The sequence below is a fragment of the Clinocottus analis genome, unplaced genomic scaffold (genome assembly GCF_023055335.1).
Source record: "Clinocottus analis isolate CAN_PGR_092001 unplaced genomic scaffold, fCliAna1.0.p SCAF_25, whole genome shotgun sequence".
NCBI lineage: Eukaryota > Metazoa > Chordata > Actinopteri > Perciformes > Cottidae > Clinocottus > Clinocottus analis.
Genome location: NW_027175987.1, coordinates 7475001 through 7485000, shown reverse-complemented (window position 1 = coordinate 7485000; position 10000 = coordinate 7475001). Strand labels below are relative to the sequence as shown.

Genomic DNA, 10000 nt, shown 5'->3' with positions numbered 1-10000 from the left:
GGGAGGGTGAAAAATAAGGAAAATGTTCCAGCTGCAAGGCCGCTTCTACAGATTCAGTTGGGTTGTAAAAAAGCAGGACTTTAAGAATCTGAGGAACTTTAATCTTGTACTTGAGACCAAGTTTAAATGCTCCTGTGATGTAATGTCTCTCATGCGTCCCCTTTTAGTTGTTTTATTACACTTTCAGATTTGCTCGAAACATAATTTAAAGCTTTGGTAAACTCCTTAGATCAATACTCACAAAAATGTTGCCTTTTTTGTTTCTTTGCAGTATTTTTATTAATATTTGTTTTGCGACTCCCTGGCGGCGTCCCGAACTCCAATGTCAAGGTCAGAAAGTACCGCTTTAGATTTTCGATCTAAAGTGGTCTAAAGCTTTAGATAGGAGAGATGGAATCGTGAAACCCTAAAGCAGCTGTATTCATCTCATGGCAAGGGGCCTCGAGAAGTTTCAAATGATGAAGAAGCGGATCTTAAAACAGTGAAAACTTCCTTCCTCTTCTCCCCTGATACCTGTCGAGTTGGGATGCAGTCAGCCGATGTCACATAAGGTCAGGAGCGTGTCCTCGAGCGGGGGTGGGCGGGAGGGGGGAGGGGGGTGGAAGCCTTCAACTCGGCTCCGGGTTTACAAAATCCTCTTTGGCCGACAATCTGCCGTCTGTCGTTCATTAGCGCCCGCTTGTTTTCATGCGCTGATCATGTCACCTGATCTCACCTGGGCCCCATCACTTTAACCGCCAAGTCATGTGACGGTGGAAGCGTCTCACGGGTGACTTCCTGGACTCAATTCTGTTCAACCTGAAATTCTTAAAATGTTTTGCTTTTATTTTTTATTCATGTTTGTTTTGGTTTCCCTATGTAACCCAGAATGCATTGTGTGTGTTTATTTTCACGCGAAGAAGCAGCTCCACATCGCCATGTACTTTCTCATACTGGTGGTGGTGGTATGTGAGGCTCCTCCAGCTGGTGAAGTGCAGGTCAAAATCCTCTCTCAGAGCTTGGAATTGGACTTGAGCTGATCCTGCTCAGAGCCTCTGATCTGTTCCCGGTCAACTTGTTCATGTGCTCACGGTGCTGTCCTCACATGACACACACACACACACACACACACACACACACACACACACACACACACACACACACACACTCACACAACCTGTCTGAATGGTTCTGCTCCATATTGTAGTGGTGAGAGTGGGAAAACTGGACGACAACCTGCAGTTCATCAGCTCTGGGATGCATGCTGTATTCATATTTCATAAAGAAGTCACAAAGTCAGTTACCCGTTGATACTCTATTGTTGTATATATTTTCAGATAATGTATCATATATTCTATATTTTATATGCAAAAGAGTTTTTCTGGTTTTTTCAACCATGTGGCAGATTTGTGTTTGCCAGTCTCCAGTTTTAATCTAGTGCCAATGCAAAAGTGGATTTTTAGAAAGTGGTTGTGGCTCGCTGCATCCGGAACTTAAAACTGAACCACAGTAGAACTTTCTTTATCTTTATTCTTATTTTTTTCACTAGTTGTATGTTTTTGGAGCACACTGATTGTGCAGGAACCGTTCTCAACAATTCTTTGATATATTCTGTGACTTCTTCGGCTTTAAGCCGACTCTTTAAACGGGCCCCCAACCACAGACAGTCCGCGGTGCGTCTGTTCCGCTGCGTAGATAATAAAACATGTGGGAGTGTCCGGGGAGAGACAGAGAGAGAGAGAGAGACTCTTCTCTTGGTCCCGGCCCGTCCAAAAGATTTGAGAATGACCTTGCGGTGTTCCTACGCCCGTCTTCCCCACTTGTAAGTGCTTGGGATAATTTATATATAAAATGTGTGTGTGAGAGGGGGGAGGGGGTTGAGGAATGGCCATTTCCATCTTAAGGTGGCCGGGGCTCTCCATTACCAAAATGGGCTGAGTCACTGCACCGCAAGAATCTTAATGAGGAGCCCGGGCCCACCCCGGCTCTCTCTCTCTCTCTCTCTCTCTCTCTCTCTCTCTCTCTCTCTCTCTTACTGTATCCCTCTCCTCTCCCCCCCCTCACCTCCCTCTCCTGCCCCCATCTCTTTCATCCAGCCTCTTATCTCATGATGCAGCAGATTATTCCATTGACTTATTCAAGGGGCCTGCACTTTATGATCATGAATTTTACTGTGCCGGGGCTGTACGTGTCCTGCACATATACTCAGCTACATTAGCTCCTCCTCCTCTTCATTCCCCTCCTCCACGCCTTTCTGTGGCGCACACTTTACCACTCTTTACGTTGATCCCCGTGGCCAATGCGACAACGCGCAGCTCCTCTTTTGTCCTGTTGGGTAGCAGCACAAACTCGACCTCCAAGGGTCCACTTCGAACAGTGAACTGAATATTGTTTTGGGTTTTGTTGGTCAGACTTAAAAATACAAGAATGTGTCCTACTTCATAATGTTTTATACACTACAAGATTAAACAATTGCCTGGAAATTAAACCAAAGATTACTCAATGATGGAAATAATATGATATCCCAAAGACTGTTGGTCTGTGGCAGACCTCTCCACATTTTGGACCAGGTCTAATTATCATCAGGTCTGGTTTAGATCCAAATATAAACTGTCCCTGGGTCTCTTTGGGATCAGGTGAAGAATTGATCTATTGAAGATGGGTCCATGTCCCAGAATTTGGACCAGATCTAGTCCTCATAAAGTAATATTTTGGACCCAAAGATAATCCGTCTGCAGTCTCTTATGGATACTTTAAGTAGTGATTTATGCACGTCAGGTTTTGGTTTGGTTTTCCAAGCAGCACTTTCAACGGTCTCAGAGCTTCTGACTCCACATCATACTGAGGGGTTGCGGTGGAGTCTGGGAGTTAGAGAACCACCACCCACCAAAACCATCACACAGGGAAATAGACAAGCAGAGTAGCCACGTGTCGAAACACCAGCTGTGGTTTCCTCCTCTTCCCACTTCCTAATTCTGGTGAAGGTTTCGGGCCTGTGCTTTCTCCACACGCTGCCTCCAAACCAAGTTAGTGCTAAAGTGCCAAAAACTGGAATTCCTCTAATGGCTCCAAAACCGAGCCATTACCCGTAGACCCCGATGGTAGAATGCAACACAGCCTGCAACAACAACAAAAACATTGTGATCTCTATAGCCAAGTTGATATACCTGCCTAAATTATATTAGGGTTTAAACTTATGCATAATTAAGGGCGTGGCTACTTCAACAACGATCAACCTCTTGGCCCATTTTTTAGAGTTTGGCTGTGTCATCAAAACTCGCTGCGTCGGCTGCATTTTGTGCTGATGTTTTAAAAGTAGTGTAGCGCTCCATTTACGGCAGAAGATCTTGCTGCAGCAGATGCTTCTGTGTTTCACTCCAGCTGTCAAACGTTTAGAAACTAACATTCAAACAAGGACGCATAATTAAAGTCATGGAGAAATGAGTGTGATCAAACATGTTCCCACATGTTTCCTGGTACACAGGTATTTAACAAACTGGGATTTCCAATCAAAAAGTGTGAAAAAGAAACATATTATTTAGAATTCATATCATATTTCTTAAGAAATGAGTGAACAAATCAAAAACTAATAGTATGGACTAAACAATAATAATAAGTTGAGACAATAAATAGTTAGAATGACAAAGGCCTGCCACTATGACATCGAGAAATAATATTAAAAATAGAATCAATTGTGAAATTGTGAGTTTTCAAAAGAAATGCAATCTTATACCAAAAACAACCAGAGAGCTAATAAGTAGACCTTGATTTGGCTTCATGGGAACCTCCTGGAATTACATTGAACTTGTTTTTCTTAGTTCAAATTGAGTCACGGGAAATCAATGTGTTAATTGTGCGTTTTTTTGTGTCGGGATGTTACACATGGAAGAATAAATCAAAACCTGTGGCAAAGGTGGGAGTTTAATGATAATTTCGCCGACTTCTCTATTTACTGCTTGAGCTGATGAGATGGCTGGAACAATTGTTGAAAATGTCCCAGCAAATAAACATTAAAAATAATCTTATCTCTTTTTATGTTTGCACGAAGGAACTTGTCTTTCTAACTGTATTTACATTCATCTCGCTGCTGCTGATATATATAGTCAGAAAATACTCTTGAAGGAAGCGCTTTGTCCCAGCTCCTCCCTCAAGCTTCAGTTTAAGAAACTTGTTGTCAAAAGAGGGCTTGGATGGAAACATTCTCAGCCTTCTGATCCTCCAAAAACCATCCTCTTCCTCTTCCTCCTCCTCCTCCTCCTCCTCCTCCTCCTCCTCCTCCTCCTCGTACCAGACATGCAAAAGGAGCTCCAAATCCCCTCCAACAATAATGAGCCTAGCATTGAAGGATCAGCCACCTTATCCCTGCTAAGGTTGTTAGTGCTCCAAAACGAGTCACTCTCCGTCCACTGCCCTCCCCCTCCCTCGCCACCACACCCGTTGCCCCTCCCTCCTCGCTGCTCTAAGTACTTTACAAGGCAGAGCAGATGTTCCTGTTCACAAAGCTTTGAAATTCTCTTTTTTTCTGCTCGTTCACTCTTGAAAATTGACAAGATGACAGTGGCGATGACCTCGGTTATTACCAGAGAGAACACAGAGGTCGGACAGGACTGCGGCCCACCAGGTTACCACCATCACACCCGATGGAGGTGAAGGACTTTGAAGATCTTTTTTGTTTCGGTTTTAGTTGAGGAAGTGATTTGATCGGGCTCATCAACAATTAAGCCCCAATTACTTAACATGTAACACGTTTGTGGTTTCACTTAATAAACTAATGCTAGAAACATGCAGCAGCATTCAAACACGCCACTTGTGTTAAAGTTGAGTATTGTCAGCATAAAGTATCACATAGTAATAGTTGTAATTATGACACATGGCTCTTCTCTGAGTTTATATTTATTGCTTTGGTATGAGACATATTTTAATGTTTTAGGCTGGTGGAGGGGGTAATTTACCTGCTTAATATATTATTTTGTATTTTGTCTGAAAAAGTAACTTGTAAAAAGTACAATATTTTCCTGCAAGAGCAAAGTACCATCAAATAGAAATACTACTCGATGTGTTACAGGCTCCCTGTCCTTTTCCGTCTGTGATGCGCTACTAATCAAACGTCAGCTTTTTCTATGATCTGATGAAACGGTGGAGTGTCAACCCATCAGATGTTTTTGGTTTACCCCAAACCGTTCCATCTAAAAAGAAAATGCCGTGAGCCAGTTTCCCAGTGCTATTTAACAACATAAGTAACACTTCGACAGCAACTCACCAACAGCGTAGGTGGCCGCGCTTAGTTTAGTTGCTTTTGTCACTCGTCTGGCGAACACAGATACATTTGCTTTTAAAGCAGACACAGAAACTTTAAGGAAGGTATTTAGAGCAGTCGGGAGGCGAAGACAGAGTGAAATAAATCGAGCCACAGGAGACACATAACTGCCACTTACAGGCATGCAGTGATCTGAACTCAAACTCAGAAAATCACATCAAAATGACAAAACGCACAGTTCCCATCCATCTCGGAGGAGCGGGTTCGTCTGGGCCAACCAGAGGTCCTGACTGATTCACAGCGCTTTAATGATCCCTCATGACGTCGGCTTTTACCCGCTAATTTACAAGGGTTAAGTCTCGGGGCCCCGGCTCTTTAATTGAAATCTTAATTAATATAAAAAACGAGGAGGGGGGGTTGAGTGTGAGTGTTTTAATGGGCCGGGAGCTCGGGGAGACGCAGGCAGTAATCCACTCTGAATACTGAACACCCTGTCTCTCTGTGCGTCTCTTTTCCAGCAGACTGCTGTCTGAATAACACGCCTGTTTGATTGTGTAGTTAAGAACATCTTGGACTTGTTATGGGTTTGGTTACTGAGGTGGGTAGTTGGGGAAGTATGGGGGTGAATTAGTTTCACAGGGATGTAGCAAATGAAATTCATCCCACCAGTCGAGCTTCTCAACAGCTGTTGAAACTTTACACGCCGTTGGACATGTTGTTCTGGCTTAAAGCAAATGTCCAGAAAACAGTATTGACATTTACGCAACATATGAAGTGTATATATCCAACTGGGAATCCTCGTAGTGGAGGTGAACCAATGTTTGTTAACTTTCTTTGACTTGATTTATATCTATATTACTACAATTCATTCAGGCTAATTTAGCGCCCTTAAGGGGATTCTCCGGACGTCCACAGGATATCCACAGAACTGTAGGCTTGCAGACTTGTGGACTAATAGGACTGTAAGTTCAGGCTCTGTGCAGCAAGGTGTTGAAACCCAGTTGGGTTTCACCCCCACATGCCTTCCTACGTTTCAAATGTACCCAGCCTTCCACAGGGAGACATCTGGGCGCGTGTTCCTCTCAGGGAGATTGTGCGGAGCACACCAGAGTGGATCTACATCCATGTAGCTCCTTTTGAACGCTCGAGGAAGTCAGCTTTTGTACTTGTTGTGTATTTCGTCCTGTTAACAACGAAGTGCTCCTGTACCGGTGGTAACAGGCGTCTCCCTGCCCCGCTGGGCCCCGGGGCCCCGGAGCCCCTCCTGCTGTACAGATGCCGGTGCAGATGGGACACTCGTACCTGTCTGCATCGCTAATGGCATCGGGCCCCCTCCCCCTTTTCCTTCCCCCTCCTGATCTTATAATCCATAAATATGTAATTTGTTCAGCTGTCTCCATTAAATATGCATATGAGAAGCAGGCGTTTGTTATTGTGTTTTTGCGGGTCATTAGCGGCGCGCCGCGGCGTATTAGCGGCTCCGCGACGAGGAAGATACGGCAGCAGGAACAACAGGAGCAACAGGGGAGGCTAACAGATCATCTGACAAGAACCAGGGAGTGGGGGGAGTCTGAAAGCACACATAAAAAAATAACATAAGGAGACGAGATCTTCTATCGGGAATGCAGAGATGACCCTGATGTCCTCCAGTGGGTCCAGAGAGGCTCGCTGTAGAGGCCTCTACCTTACTTCACCTCTTTGAGGTGACGCTCATGAGGTCGCCCCTCTCCACCCTGTCCAGTTCGTCCACGTCAGAGATATCTTTCTGACACCGTGCAGACACCTCCTCCTTTAAATGCAGTGAAACTAAAGTAATCGTAAGAAAACACAGTGTTATGTACCGTTGATTGTATTGATAACCATTAAAGATGGTGGACGTTAAAATTTTTCAGCTTTCTCATTACTTGAAGAGATGGTGTACTCTTTGGTTTCAGTATTCAATTTAAAAGAATGAAATTTAGTTTATCAAGTTTGTGATTGTGGAAAGAATTTAACCCTTTATTCTGGCAGAAACCAAACAGCACCAGCTCCAAACATACAGAATATACATATATTAGGACATATATATTCACTTTGTTGCAATAGTTTTTGTACTGTTTGCAATGACGATGAAAATGTATGCTATCAAGGTCAAGGTAAAGGTGTAAACAGAGCTGCACTAAACTCTCCGTCATTAAATCAATAACTTATAATTATTTTTAGAAATCTTTTTTTATTTATTCCTGACCTGATGAAGAAACTGTGCTCTACTGTTGAAACTGTTCCGTCATCCCGGAGACTTGCTGCCTCCCAACTGTGAGGCAATCTCCTCAGTCAGCAGCGACGATCCACCCCGGCCGGTGACCTTTGACCCTTTGAAGCTGGTCTCTGTCTGTCTGGCAACTATCAAAGAAGAGTCAAAATGTGCAGTATTGCTTTAATTTAACTCAAATTATATTTTTATTTATGAGTTATTGTTTTACTTTTTTCGATAACTTAAATTAATGAGAGTTAATCTCTACACTTCCTGAGTATTTCACATTCAAAGCTAACCATTAAAGGAGAGATTGTGCCCTTTGATTTGCTGGAAGGCTTATCATATGAAACATCTGTGTAGGAAGTGTCAAATGGCAAGGGGAAGAAAACAATGGTCATTTCTGATGTAGAAGAGTGGCATGTAATTAAATATACTGAATTCCTCCGTGAGGCTGACAGCGTATTGTCTCGTTTTGCTGTGAATGTACGGAGGAGAGAAGCGAGAGACTATCCAGAATACAGTGACGGGGAGAGAGGAGTGTGTGTATGTGTGTGTGGGGGGGAGGGGAGGGGGGGGGGGGGCGGGGGGGAGTTAATCTCATCATGTCTGCTGGCTTCTCTGTTCCAGTGAATCAGAAGGTAAAAGAGGATAAGGCAGGAATGTTCTGTTCCCAGAGGAGAGGCCCCAAAACCCTTGCAGCATTTAGTATTCCCCTCCCCGTCCACCCCCGATCCACAGCCCACCCCAACAGACAGGACTTCTCCCCCCGTCATACATGTTTGTGCTCCTGTGTTAAAAAGCTCTAATCTGAGATTTAAAATTGTCGCTCCGGCTTCTCCGCGCAGTGATTTGATGTTGCTATGACTCCCAAATTAACAGGTGTTTGAATACAGGGACTTTAATCAAGTAAAAAGTAAACAATAATAAGAAAATAATATATGCTGTGCTTAAGAAAATAAACATAATACAAGTAATTATTATCAAGACACAAGCAAGTTAAAATGATTAAAATAGATGCATCCATCACTCCATCATAAAATAGATGCATCCATCAAAAGACATAAAATAAAAGTGAGTATCGAGAAGTAATTACCTGCTTATAAGAAAGTTCACATCCTCAGTTATCATTCAAACCTTTGTTTGCCCATTTAGAATCAATACTCCGCGGGCGGACTCCAGCTATAAAGCTCGAGTCAGACAGGATCACGACCGTTTCAGAACAACAGGTGTTTCAGTTAATCGAGTGACCGTGGCAACTCGTGACTCGCTGAAACAGTTGCCATAGATGAGTACACCTGGCCGTCCGCGTCTTCAACAGCTGCCAAATTAGCCGTGAGAGTCACCACTGAACTTGGTCACACGTTAAGCCGAAACACCGGCGGCGTTTATGCATGCCGAAGGCTATAAAACAGGGAGATGTGACTGTTAGAGTCTATTGAGTTTTTAAATGGGCGCCACTATCTCCATCACAAACATCCATATGTCCATATGACGCGATCACACACACACACACACACACACACACACACACACACACACACACACACACACACACAAACACACACACACACACACACCAAACAGAATCAGCTTCATTACACCTGACAGACGGCTTAACACACAAGGACTCTCTCTCGTCTCGTCTCTCAGGTCGTTGAGTTCTCCCACCTCAAAAGGGGTTAAGGCATGTCAGCCATGATGTCATCATACACACACACACACACACATACACACGCGCACACACACACACACACACACACACACACACACACACACACACACACACACACACACACACACAGGGGGATCTTGTTGCAGGGAATGTGTGCAACAGATGATACATGTGTTTGATTGTGTGCGTGTGTGTGTTTGTGTGTGTGTGTTTGTGTGTGTGTGTTGCCGTGGTAACGCTGTGTGTAGTACTGGGCAGTCGGCTTGTAGAGTAACAGTAACACTTTCATAAATATTCCAGTTGTTGTTTTCATCCACTGACAATAAATGATGAATTCTACTGTATACATTCAACTGTTTAGAAGATTTCCAAAAACAAGTTTGTTTTGTAAAATTGTATTCTAGCTTTTTTTTTTTAATGCCGTACAATTAGGTACCAATAATGATGCGAGCAAAAAAGACTTCAGCCAGTGTGTGTATGTGTGTGTGTGTGTGTGTGTGTGTGTGTGTGTGTGTGTGTGTGTGTGTGTGTGTGTGTGTGTGTGTGTGTGGTTAATGTTCTATCCTGGCTCTAATTCAAACTCCCCCCACCGGCTCTCTCATCTGTTTCTACTCAAAACCTTCTCTCCTCAACTCCTTTCCTTTTCTTACCTTCCTTTCTTGTTTCCTTCCCTACTTGTCCTCTTCTTTCTGTTGCAATCATCTCTCCTTTCTCGTAAGCTTTGCTCTCCCCCTTCATCGTCCTCTTCTTGCTTGTCATTTCACCTTGCCTCTTCTCTTCCCTCTCATCTCCCCACCTTACTTCCTTTCCTTACCTCCTCTCCTCTTCTAGACCTCCTTTACTTTTTCTTTACCTT

General features: G+C 43.7%; 1 protein-coding gene across 5 annotated transcripts in view; it reads left to right on the top strand.

The window, feature by feature from the left end:
- The window catches only part of nfia (nuclear factor I/A), a 158504-nt gene that overhangs the window by 99351 nt on the left and 49153 nt on the right, over nucleotides 1–10000 (top strand). The window lies entirely within an intron of this gene.